Source organism: Rattus norvegicus, chromosome 2 (assembly GCF_036323735.1).
Source record: "Rattus norvegicus strain BN/NHsdMcwi chromosome 2, GRCr8, whole genome shotgun sequence".
Taxonomy (NCBI): Eukaryota; Metazoa; Chordata; class Mammalia; order Rodentia; family Muridae; genus Rattus; species Rattus norvegicus.
The window spans coordinates 139320532-139333965 of NC_086020.1; the positions used below are offsets into that span (position 1 = coordinate 139320532).

The following is a 13434-nucleotide window of genomic DNA, read 5'->3' on the forward strand; positions in this document are numbered from 1 at the left end:
TTCATGGTCTTGTCAGTGGGAAGCTCACTGACACGGGAAGCATTACTTACCTGGAGACACATATGGACGTAAGGAAAGCAGTGTTATTATTTCAGAAGTGCTATAGATACAGGGAGGGTTAGGTCCCTGCAGAGCACTCCAAAGACTGATCTACAGTAACCTGTAGTAGTGGTGGTGGGGCCTCTAGCTTTACTCAACTGTCTCTGTAGAAACACCATGGGTGTCCTGGCTAAGGAGATTGTTTCTGGCTCCTACGTGTGTTAGGCAAGCAAGTTTGGACTGCTGAGATGTAGGTGGAAGTCATGTTCACACGTCTGTGTCACAAGGGAAAGCATTATCTTTGCTGGTTCCAGAATTACTGTGGGGATGCACATGTAATGGTGGAAAGAGGAGCTACCACCTCAAAGTCAGTGGGAAAGCCACATGTTGCTGATGGTCATCTCACAATCTGGGATGCTACCCCTCTCATTAAAGCTGCTATATTTGAGGGTGGGGGGCATTCTTTGTTTCACCAATGAAGATTGTGTCCTAATTAATTCACCCCATGCCCAGATGGTGATAGGGACCTAAGCCACCCACATCTATATCTCTTCTGGAATCAAATATTGAACATAATATGGGGTTTTTTGGAAGCATCTCACAGCCCAAGATTGTAATGTATTTTTCCTGTTTATTTCTTCAATTTTGTGTTTCAGGAATATCAACGGCTTAAGGTAAGCCTGGCTATTATCGTGTTAGTTGTAGCATATTTTCCAAACTGCTTTTTCAGAAACCTTGTATTCACGAGTGTTTCTTCAAAAGCAGTAAGCGGGTGAGCACTGAAGGTGGTTTGAAAAAGTCATTGGTCAAATGACTTTAGCCCATTTTTTCAAGGCACTCCATGAGGATCAACTGTGCCTCATTTTTCAGAGGGAAGAACGGTGTGTGATGTATTCCAGTGTAATTTAGCTGTGAACTCTCTCTTTGAAACACCTAACGAATGTTCTCACACATGGCTAAGGGTAACAACCTTTTGGGTTACCATTGTACCATATTTACAGCTTCCTTATAAAGATAGCTATGTATCTTACATGTTTTGTTTTAAAGTGTAGAGAATAACTTTATTTTCCTTCACTTTTAATCCTAGGGAGTACATACATGGGAAGAGTGAAAAGGCACAGGGCTTTAGAAAAAAGGAGCTGACACAGGTTTTAATTCTGACATAACATTGTAATGATGATATATTTTTATTTGTTTTATGTGATTTGGGTTTTGTTTCCTATTTTTCTGGGAAAGATTCTACCGTAACAAAAATAAGTCAATAAACCACTGCTGGTATTTGTTGAGAAGTGGCAGTTGCTATATTGGAAAACATCAACTGGGGCTGAGCTGTGGCGGGCAATGAATTTAGATGTGTTGTAATACCCCTTTGGAAGCCACTGGGGGGTTGAGCAGGGCAGCTCTAAAGTCAGCATCGTTTTTTCTCTTCTGCTCTTTTATCAGAACACAAAGTGGTTTAGGCTGGGCTGGTGGGAGGAAGGGTTATTGGTCAGGAAGTTTCTAGCCACGCAGGGGATGAGCACAAAGGGAAGATGGTTTGGATAACTTCCAGACCTCCCATCATCCATAGCGACTCCATTGGCAGTATTTGAGCAGATCTGGCTTGTGACTTTTTAGAACCAAAAAACAAGATTATAAGATCAAAAAGTTGAAGGCGCCGAAACTGTCCAAGCCAGGCCTGTGTTCAGCATGGCTCTTGGCAGTTGCGTGGGAAGGGCACTGGCAAAGTGCACTTGATGAGTTCTGGTTGTGCCATCATCCCTGTGTCACAGGATTCTCCTTTCTTTCTTGTGTGTGTGGGAGGGGTAGAGTTCAAGCCAAGGTGTCGCTTTCTGTCCATCATCTCTTCCTCTTCTTTTCTAAGTTGGGGTTATGCATGTCAAACTCGGGTTAAACCTGGCTTGTTTCCTTACGGTGCACACTATAACACCACACCACTTCCCATTTCAGACTCTCAGCCTTCTAGAGTGTTCTTGTGGCTGAGGGTTGAATGGTGAAATAATATTTTTTCTTTAGCATCAACAATTTTTTCTGTAGTTGAAGATCCCGTGTGATAGTTGAAGTTTGGAGGGGAAATTTGCAAAGCCTTGGGGCCACAAACCCTGTTTCTCAGGTGTGTTTAAGTGTGGAACCTGGTTGAGGTCCCAGGAGCCTTTGCCCCAACAGTCAGCAGTTTTACATTCTTGACTTAAATATACCATTCATGGATACTTATTTGTCTAAGTGCATATGCTTCAATCTCAGAAAAAATGTTTTGGCTTGAGTTGCCTGGAATCTTAAGAGGGCATCAAGGCCATTTTCCTGAGTGTACCCTAAAGATTTCACTTTTTTTAAAAAAAGGTTATATGCTCAGATGGAAACAAAATGTAGGAAAAGTTATCTACACAAGGTACATTAAAGCCTCATCTGTGCCCTACTAAAACCCAACCGGTTTCCACCAGTTCTGCCCATTTTTTTTTCTGTCAGAAATAGCTTGCGGTAATATTCAGAAAGATGTTGTTTACTCAGAGCATGTCCCTGGGGCAGGGTCTGTGCCCAGATTGTTTTGTTCCTGTTGTGTCAACCTGCTTTCTTCACCAACGTCATCGATAAAAGCTGTGGCTTGTTTTATTAGCTATGGTAATGATCCTGGTCTGGCTTGGCAATACTTCTATGAAAACCAGAAGTGGTTCAGTGTGCCCTGAAGTTACCCATGGGTACCATTCTCGTTACCAAGCCTAATGAGCTGCTGTCCGTCTGTCTATAGCAAGCGGGGGATGCTTGCATCCAATGGGGTTTCTAGTTCATTCTCTAACTAGCTCTGTACCCAGGACACTAGCCTGGTGGAGTTTTGTCTCTGGATGTCTACAGTTGGGAGTTGGCCACCAAGAATCCCTTCTTCTTTCCAGATGCCATAGTTCAGATTCAGCCACACCCACACACATAGCATTCCATTTTGCTTGTCAAGAACTGCAACTGGCTACATTCCAGGGGATGCTCTTTACTGGGGATACAACGGGGATGGTGCCCTTTGATGACCCTGGTCTTGGTGGCACACACTGGAATCTTTTCAAGGACAGAATGTCTCCTCATCCCAGGTGGGAATAAGCTCATCCCCATAAGTACAGTCTGTGATGCTCAGCTTGCCTGTACCCTCACCTCCAGGCACACTTGGTCCTACATCTCTCCCACTCACTGAAGCTCCTGCATGGGATGCAGCAACATGCGGTTTCCTGGCTACCTGCCATCTACAGTAACTCCACACTGTGTTTGCCCAATACGCCTTAATTAGTTAACACTAATTATTTAGTATTTAATAGTTATTTATTGAGCTTCTGCTATGGATGGTGCCAATGTACATAAATGAAACACATAGAAAACACTCAATTATCTTGGTTTGAGTAGATTAATCATTGGGCAAACCTCAGCTAGAAATTATTTCTTTCATACAATTTTGTTCATCTTGTCACTTTGTGCAGAACTTTCTTTTACATTGTTACTTTTGGGCCATGTCCTGGTCGTTTATTTCATCTGTGATCCCTCTCCACCCCTCACTCCTGATCCTAAGTGTTTTGAGTATATGGCTACTTGTTTATTTATTTGCTCCCAAGAAAACTGCTCAGTTCATTGAAACATGTAAAAGTGAGCATAAAATGAGATTCATTGGAATCCCAACCCCAGTCCTTACTTAAGGTTATTTAACTTTAAGCCCTGGCTTTCCAGTTAGAGTGTTAGTGATAAGAGTATCCAACTAGGTCAACTCAACATGGTGCATTCATTGCTTTTACTCTTTCCTTAGACTTTAAACGAGAGCTCGTCTTAGTACAGTGTTTTATCACGAGTGTCCCTTACATATCATATGAACATTTGAGGTGTTCATCTATCTGTAGTCCCAGCATTCCCTCCTTCTGGGACTATTCACCCAGTAGGAGCTTGTGAATAGTTATTGTTGAGCATGGGCTCTGCCAATAAACATGGATTTGGGTAGGCCTGGGTCCTGGACTAGGGTAATGTTGACCAGGCATGGGTATCATGTATGTTTGCTTGGCCATGGCACTTCTGCAGATCGACTGCTGAGAGACAGTAAGGTTGCCCTGCAGCTGCTGTTACAGACGCTATCCCTCACTGCCTTGGCTACCTTTCTTTCTTTTGACAAGATAGAGTAATTCTTTGAAAATCAAGTCATGCAGGATTTTTTCCATTCTTAAAAAAAAAATCCAAGCAACAGAATAAACTTATTATTCATTCAGTGTTGTGCTAATTCTTCTTGCCAAAGGGGAAAAATAAATTTATAAGAAATTCCAGGAAGACCATCTAGAGACCTAAAAATAAAAATCCTGGTTTTATTTTAAGCTTGTCAACAGGGGTGACAAGTGCAAGAATTGTAGCCCAGATGTGTGGGAAGCACCTCATAAATTCTGTATCCGTCTCTGTTTTATCTTGCCAGTCACTTTCTCTAAAATGGAAGTGATTTTAATACCACAGAGAAAGGTGGGGAAGTTCCATTTTCATGTGTAAAGTGGCTCTGTGCTAAATGGAGGTTCACAGGGATGTCGGACTGTGTTTGTAGCTGGACTCTGGGGCACATCCTCCTAGCCCTGCCATTGTTTCTTTGGGGTCTTCCAGTAGCAGGGAAGGGGTCCCAATTAGAAGTGTTTTAATTTCCCTTTCTTCCTCAGCTCGAGCACAATCCAAAGGCCCAGTTCTTTTCAGGTACATTAGGGGAGGGATTGTCAGGAAGGGGTGAGTTCTGCTGTATCTGTTGAGAAGAATATTTAGCTTGGCCAGGGGATCAGGCCCGGGTTAGAGTATATTTAGATATCTAGAGTTGGCCTAGACTCCGAGGCTGAAGGTGGGGAGTGGGTCAAGCAGTTCATCTGTTTGAATTCTGCCTTGCTTTATAATGTGAACCAAAAGTCAAATGGCCTCTACCCTTCTCACAGGGGACCCCCAATTGAAAGCAGATGCACGCCTGTGAGAGCAGCAAGACCGTAAATGAGCAGAGCGTTACCAGGCGGGAGAGAAGTCAGGAAAATAACGTTTTCTGGTTTAAATTTTATAACCATAAGTCTCATAGGGAAAAAGATTAATTTATAATTCAAGAGGGCAATCAGAGATAGAAATAACTGGTTGTTATTAAATCTTTGTTTTTGACAACTTGGCCAATGCCTGGCACAAGCAAAGATATTTCCAGGACGACAGTAAAGGGGGCTGTGGGGGTTTAACGCGTTCAGCACTGGATTTTTATTCTCTTTGCAAAGGTTACAGGCAGCTGTGAAAGCAAAGAAGTGGAGATGCAGGAGGAGGAGGGGCACATTACCTAAAGAAGCCTTTGTTTACTACCAACACTGGGAACTCCCTGGGTTCAGAGCAAGACTTCAAACCTCACATGTCTGCTATGATCAAGAAGTGTTTCATGGTCAGCTGCTGGGAGCCTGGTGTGGCCCTGAGGGATGAGCCCTGTCAGGTCCACAGGTCGCAGCAAGAGGCTGTCTTAGGAAAGAAGCAAAACACAACTCCAGATGTGTCATCTGCTCAAAGGGTAGACCTGGGTTTGCTGGGTTGTGGGACACAGTAGGGACAGTTATGGTGTCAGCAGCTCAGAGGGAAAGGATAGAGGAACTTATCAACATGAAGTTTACTTTAGGAAACTGCTTGATTCTTCGGTTTATTGCAATCAATATCAGACAGGTGACTTCTTGCTGGTCAAACCATCTCAGGCAATGGAAGTCTTTACAACGTAGAGGCCAGCTCAGTGGTCAGGAGACAGTTGGGAACACAGAGAAGCACACAAGCCCCAGAGGGTCATCGTTAAATACAAAATCTGTATGACTGTGGAGAAGAGGGAAAACAAGCTATTAACAAACTGGAAGGAAAGTCCTAGATAGCTAGTGTTTTAGTGTATCAAGCATTGCTGAAACTTTCCAGAGCTAGCATGCACTGAGGATGGGTAAAAAGGCTGTCATTTAAAGAGGAATATATATAACTTGTAGTATAATTTAGCCGATTTTTGAACAAATAGAATATGTCATTTTGAAACTTGATTAAATATATAATTTAGAAGTGAATTTAACTGGATATAGCTAGCAGAAAGGGTCTCTCAGGATCTGCAGTTTGAGTCTGGAAGGTATATTTCAACATTTTTGGTTCTTCCAGAGGAATCACTTAAAGCCTTCAAATTATAGATTCAAAACAAGATCGCTGTAATTTCAATGGTGTCAATGACTACTTTGATGCTAGATTGATGGGGCTGAAGGTAAAGTGAGCTGGGCAGGAAGAATGCATGTCTGGCTTCCCTGAGAACTGCTGTTCTATGCTTTAATCCTGTCTTGTGGACTCAGCACATCAGCATTCACCTGGAGTGGCTGCAGAGTTCTGAGGAACACCCCAGAGTGCTGGGCAGGCAACATGCGAGCGTGTAAAAGGCTGACATTAGTACCCGTGACTTCTTCTATTGCTATCCACCCTTTTGAGACAGGGTCTCTCCCTAGACATAGTACTCACTGGTTGTCTAGACCATCTGGCCAGAATCCACATCCCTAATGCTGGGACATATGTTCATGCCATCATGCCTAGATCTTTAAGGGAGGGTGCTGGCATGCAGCTGCGCACCGCCATGCCTGGGTCTTTATGGGAGGGTTAAGGATCAGAACTCAGGGCCTTGTTTGCACAGCAAACACTTTACTGACTGAGCCATCTCCCCAGCTCCCAATTTATTTACCTTTATTGTTAGTTGTAATTGCAATATTTGAAAGTGACTGTTAGGATGGGGATGGCCCCAGATGTTTCTGAACAATGATATCTGTGCTGTTTTTCTTGCAGCTTCGGTTGTTGTTGTCGAGATATAAAATTGTGTTCTGCCTGCAGCCTCTCCTCCCTGCGCATTACTTAGCTTTATCAATATCCACGTGGATGTTTGCTAAAAACACAGGCTATTTAAAGTGCACTTCAGTCTGTCTCAGATCAACCAGAATTCGTAGTCTCTACTTGCTGATATCTGTATCAGGTCTGGGTTTATAATGGTGAACAGACTCTTGATTTATTTTTAGTCAATCTTGGACATGTTCTACTTGTTAAAATCTTTGCGGTTTTTTTTTTTTAAGATTTCTTCCCATTTGAGGAGATGATCATGCATGTGTTTAATTCCTAACCAAAACACAGATAACAATGAATCCGTTTTAGTAAGGGATGAAGGTTTTCATTTTAATCAACAAAACTCAGTACAGTCTAGACTATTGACTTTCGTAAGGGCTGGTGCCTGTGGTGTAACATTTTGTCCTCTGCATCCACCAACTGTTAGATAAAAGGAAGGATTATTGCAGTGAATCTGTAACCTTGAGTCTTTCTATGACAATTACGCTTGCTGCATTGATTATCATAAATGCCCTTTGAATGCACTGGTTTATGTCACGCAGTTATGAACATTTCCTTGTAAGTCAGCTTAGAAAGAAGCAAAATGGGCTGGAGAGAGGGTGTGGTGATCAAGGTGACTTGTCTCCTAAGCATGGGGACCTCCCTGAGTTTGGAACCTAGCAGCCACATAAGAAGCCAGGCATGGTCACACATGTGCCTGTAGCCTGTAACTGTGGCACTTGTCATTATGGTACAGCTAAGGGGATCACTGGGGCTTGCTGGCTACCAGCCAAGGTCTAGGTTCAGTGAACAAGGTAGAGAATAATAGAGGAGGTCATTAATGTCCTCCTCTGGCCTCCATGTACAAGTACATGGGTGTGTGCTCATATACAGGTACTGACACATGTGCTTACACAAAACACACATGTGCTCATACATGTGCTTACACAAAACACACATGTGCTCATACATGTACTTGCACAAAACACATGTATACACATGTGCTCACATAACACACACACACACACACACACACACACACACCCTAGAGGCAAAATTCCTTAACTACATGAGCTTCTGTCCTTAGCCTGGACAGCCTTGTTAGTCCATGTGTGTGTTTTTCTGTGTCAAGTATGTGAGGAAGATGGAAGGCTATGGAGGATCCTAATTAACATTTGCCAGTTACTGTCCCTTCCTAGGGGACTTTACGGCTTTAAGTTAACCATTGAGTGGTTTGTCTCAAGTGAGCAGCTAACAGTGAATTTATTATGGCTGATATACAGACTAAAGATAATATTGAATACAGAGAGATCCATGGCATTGCTGCACTGGATAAAATCCTTCCAGAAATACAATACTCTGATGAAAAACATTCTTATGGAAATTAGTTATGTCATTATCTGTTCAATATAAATTTTAAGTGAGGAGAGAACTGTGCCCGGGTGTCATTCATTTTTGAAATCTGAACGTTAAGGAAAAATAGATAATACCTTTTCTCAGGTAGTGACCCTACCCAGAAGCCTGTGATTAGAGATTGTGATGAAAATGGCTCTTAGCTGGATCTGAAGGGGGAAGAATTAGGATTCAGATGCAAAAAGACCTGAAAATCAAAGACAAAAGCACGTTATTCACGGGGCTACTTGAAGCCTGGGAGGCAAGTAGACAGCACCTCTCTCCTGCTCCTTCCTCCGTGGTTCTCTTGTGTAGACCCGAGTGTCCAAGTTGTGCTGGGGTGATGCCCTTCCTGTCAGCCAGAGTCTCCTCACCTGAACCGTTTGGGTTCATTTTTATTCTGCTACCTCCTGGCTGAATTCCCCTCCTGGTAGGTAACAGAATTACTCCTCGAGTTTTGTTCCCTTTCTGGTTTTGCATTTGGATCTTTCTGTATACCTCAGAAACCCTTGCGCCCTTCCCACTTCCTCACACCATTCACCACAAGGGCAGTTAGCTGGTTCTGTGCTGGGCTGTACTAGGCTTATTGCTATAATGGCCTCTCTGCTCCCTGATAGCAGATGTGTCTGTCTCTTTTCCCACTCAGTCCTCGCCTACACAATGGCTGTGGACAAGGAGCAATGTGGCAGCTGCTTCTTTATCCTCCAGAGTGGTTTTCCCTGGAAGAACACAGGAGTCTAATAAAAGCTTAGACACCTTTTGTTTTTCACACTGTACCTTCTACAGATCAAAATAGATTATGCGCAAAGTGTCCCAGGGGAGGAAACCATGGACTTGGACATTTAGTGAGCCAGGTGGTGGTGCCAACCCCAAATATGCCGACTTCCTAGAAACCATATGATACAAAATTGTAGTGAAGCTCGAAAGATGTGTAAATAAACGTGGTTTTGAATCTCCCCCAACCTCCTAATCCTAGACTTACCTGTAAATTGTATCTTAATAAATAAGGAAAAACAAAACCAAAAATTTTTAAAAAGAAAAATTATTGATTAAATCACAAATTTTTGAGGAAAATTCAGACTTTCTCAGTATTTCTTCTTCCCTCTCATGTGTTTCTCTTTCTGTCTGTCTCTGTTTGTCTGTCTCTGTCTGTCTCTGTTTCTATCTCTGTCTTCCCGCTCCCTCTCTAGCACTCTCTCTCTCTCTCTCTCTCTCTCTCTCTCTCTCTCTCTCTCTCTCTCACTCACTAACACACACACACACACACACACACACACACACACACACACACACACACACACACACATTTTTACTATTTGTTGAATACAGACCACCCTCATTGTATCCAGGTTCTTTCTCATTAGACTCAACTAACTACAGGTCAAAAACATTCAGAAATCATCCTGTGTCCCTAACAGGAGCCCTCTTTTCCTTGTCACCGTCCCCTAAGCAGAGAGACCTCTGGTCACATGGTGTTTGCACTGTATCTGGGGTTGTAAGTACTCTAGAGATATTATGACGTCCTATGAGAGGGACTGCATACCTGTAGGTTTAGTATGAGTGCTAGACCAAGTCCCACACAGCAAAGGTTAATTGCACCTCATTCTCAAAAAAGCAGTGGTATCTTTACATCCTGTCCCTTCTTCCGGCCCATTAGTGAAGCTTCCGTGTAGAGTTCTTGATGGCTATTATGTTCTTTACATCCCAAGAGTACAGCCTGCCGTATTCCAACTATGTTGTCATTGACTTTGGCTTCACATGGCTTTTGCTCATACTCTTGCTGTCTTCTCCTGTTCCTCTATCTTATGACTGTTTCCACAGTCCTTCCTTGTCAGTGTTAAGATATGTTAATTTGCTTTTCCTTTCTGTTTCTTCTTCCTCCTCTTTAGAGAGAATCTCTTATAAGCATTGCCTGTCAATAAAGAATACCTATAGCAAATGAGCTATGGCAGGAAATATGAGGTGGACACTAGCAGGAAGAGAGGGGAGTCTGGGAAATAGGGAGAGAAAAAAAGGAGATGCTGGGAGGGACGCTAAGGGGGAGACGCTGGAGATGCTGAGGAAGACACCAAGGAGGAAGCAGGTCAGGTCTGAAGGAAAGGTAACTGACTATGAGGAAGACATAGAATAGTTTGAATGGCTTAAATAAGTTATGAGCTAGTCAGGGAATGAGCCAAAGCTTATGCCCAAAGCATTTATTAATAAATAATTAGTCTCAGAGCTGTCTTTCCAGGAGCAGGAGCTAGAAAAAGGAAATATGATTTTTTTATACTCCTTCTCCTCTATTTCCCTTTCTCTCCCCCACTTCAGCTTTCCCCTTTGCTCTCCTCCTCTCTCCCTACACTTTTTTTCCTCTCTACTCCGCTTAAGCCCCTTTTAAAGTGAGGAGTAGTGGCTCGTGCCTGCAACCACAGTACTCAGTAGGCTGAAATAGGGGGATCGTGATAAGTTTGAAGCTTTTCTGGTCTAAATATGGAATCCCAGATCATCCAGGTCTATAGAGTGAGACCCTGGGTCAAGCAACCAACATTTTAAGAAGAAAAATGTCTTTTCTGCCACACTCTTCTGACTTATTTTAATCCCAGCCTCAAATCTGGAACTTTTATTTCTATTTCATCTTTTGTAAAGTAGATGGGTGTTGTATTTGTGTATTTATTCAGACAACACATGAGCTCTAGCATAAAATGGTACAAAAGTAAAGTTACACACATTGAATTTCTCACTAACACCTTTAACATGTGGTTTTTAAATCACCCTAGAATGTTCTCCACAACACAGCCTAATTATAAGTTATTTACAGTGCAGTTGGGTCAGTCCTCTTGCAATCTGGGTCTTCATGTCCATTTTAGTTGTCATGTGATGCTGTTGGCTTCTACCTAGTCTCTAGACTCCTAAGCCCTTGTCAAAGTAATACATACTGGTTACCAGAGAGCATGTAATTCTGCATAGCAGATACATTTACATATATTGGTTGTAAAACCTATGATTAAATAGGGGAGGAAATGAAATTCCCAAATGATTATATAAATTGTCCAACTTCATAGATACGTTAAGAGTCTCAGTAAGCCTTTATTTTATGGCAGCCCTCTCCTGACATGAAATTTCCCTCATCCTATATTTTATGGTTGCTAATGCCAGATACACAGTCACACAGTATTTAAATTATGTGGATTACAGCCCATTCTTCCAGGCTGGTTTCTATCATGTTTGTTGTTGTTTGTCGCTGTGCTTACAGCTTGGCATTCTCCAGTACCTGAGAAATACTCACTACGTATTTAGCAAAAAGTGTTTTTCCAGACAGGAGCAGATGCACAGGAGAGTTGCCCAGTCCGGGGGGTTTCATAGCAAGGTGACTGTCCCTACTCAACACACTAAGTATAGTGTTAGTATACAAGGTTTTCATAGGACCAGTGGTGGTCAATTTGTGGTAATCTATGTGTGTGTATATGTGTAATTATGTGTATGTGTTTGTGTAAGTATATAACTGTGGGTATGTGTGTATGTAACTATGTATGTATGTGTTTGTGTGAGTATGCAACTGTGTGTGTATGTGTGTGAGAGTGTATATGAGTATATATATATATGTGAGTGTATGTTAACGTGCATGTATGTGTGGTTATGTAAGTGTGTGTATATGTTTGTGTGAGTATGTAAAAGTATGTGTATATATGTTCAAGTGTATATGTGTGAATATGAATGTGGTTTATATGAATGTATGTGAGTCTGTGTATGTGTATATGTATGAGAGAATGTTTGTGTATGTGTGTGTTAGTGTATATATATATGTGTGTGTGTATATCTAGGTGTATGTTTATGTGTGAGAGAGTATTGTGTGTGTGAGCATATGTGAGTATGTGTATATGAGTTGTATGTAAAAATGTGTATATGTATGTATGTGAGTGTGTGTATATGTGTGAGTATATGTATGTGTGTGTATGAATGTCTGGTATGTATACATATATATATATATATGTGTGTGTGTATGTGTGTATCTTAGGGTTTTATTGCTATGAAAAGACACCATCATCAAGGCAATGCTTATAAAGACAAACACTTAATTGGTTTTGGCTTACAGTTCAGAGACTCAGTCAATATCATCATGGCAGGAAGCATGGCAGCATGCAGGCAGACACGGTACTGTAGGAAACAAGAGATCTACATCTTGATCCAAAGGCAGCCAGGAGGAGACTGTCCTCCTGCAGGTAGCCAGAAGAATCTTTGATTCCACACTGGGCAGAGCTTGAGCATAGGAAATCGCAAAGCCCACCCATACAGTGCACACTTCCTCCAATAAGGCCACACCTCTTAATAGTGTCACTCCCTGTGGGCCAAGCAATCAAACACATGAGTCTGTGAGAGCCAAACTTACTCAAACCACCATAGTGTGTGTGTGTGTGTGTGTGTGTGTGTGTGAGTATGAGTGTGTATAAGTGTGTATATGTGTGTGTATTTGAGTGTGTTTGCATACATGTATGAATACATGTGTGTATATGCATGTGTATATATGAATGTGTGTATATGTGTGTGTGAATGTGTGTATGTAAGTGTGTGTATGAGCATGTATGTGATCATGTGAGTGTGTATGCCTGTGAGTATCTGTATGTGTGTGTGTGTGTATACATACACGCAAAGGGGTCAAGGTGAGTTGGTAGTTGTGAGGAAAGCAATTTAGAAAGTCAGTGTAGGGAGGGCGGCAATGGGGGGAGGGTTGGGAGGGGAACACCCATAAGGAAGGGGAGGGGGAAGGGGGATGTTTGCCCGGATACCGGGAAAGGGAATAACACTCGAAATGTATATAAGAAATACTCAAGTTAATAAAAAAAAAAAAGAAAGAAAGAAAGTCAGTGTAATGGGCAGGAAACAATGAAGGAAGGTGAACAAGCGATGGTGACCACCTACTTCCTTTCAGGATTCCATTACCTGTTCCTTCACTGATTAGTCTCTACATGTTGGTTGATCAGAATTAATTAAACCTCAAATCACAAGGTTTCTTTTGTTTTCTTCCTCCTTTTGAAACAACAAAGTTATCAGCCAACAGGTCAGTCTTTAGGACTCTCTCAGCTGCTCTTCAGTTGGCACAGTAAGGCATCTTGCTGCTAGCTAGACAAAGACTCTCATAATAGCTCCTCCTGTAGAACTCAAGAAAAAGGCCTATTCGTTGCTGTCCCTGTT

The 13434-nt window shown here is 42.1% G+C and overlaps 1 protein-coding gene across 1 annotated transcript in view; it reads left to right on the forward strand.

The window, feature by feature from the left end:
• The window catches only part of Lhfpl6 (LHFPL tetraspan subfamily member 6), a 197931-nt gene that overhangs the window by 43722 nt on the left and 140775 nt on the right, over positions 1 to 13434 (forward strand). The window lies entirely within an intron of this gene.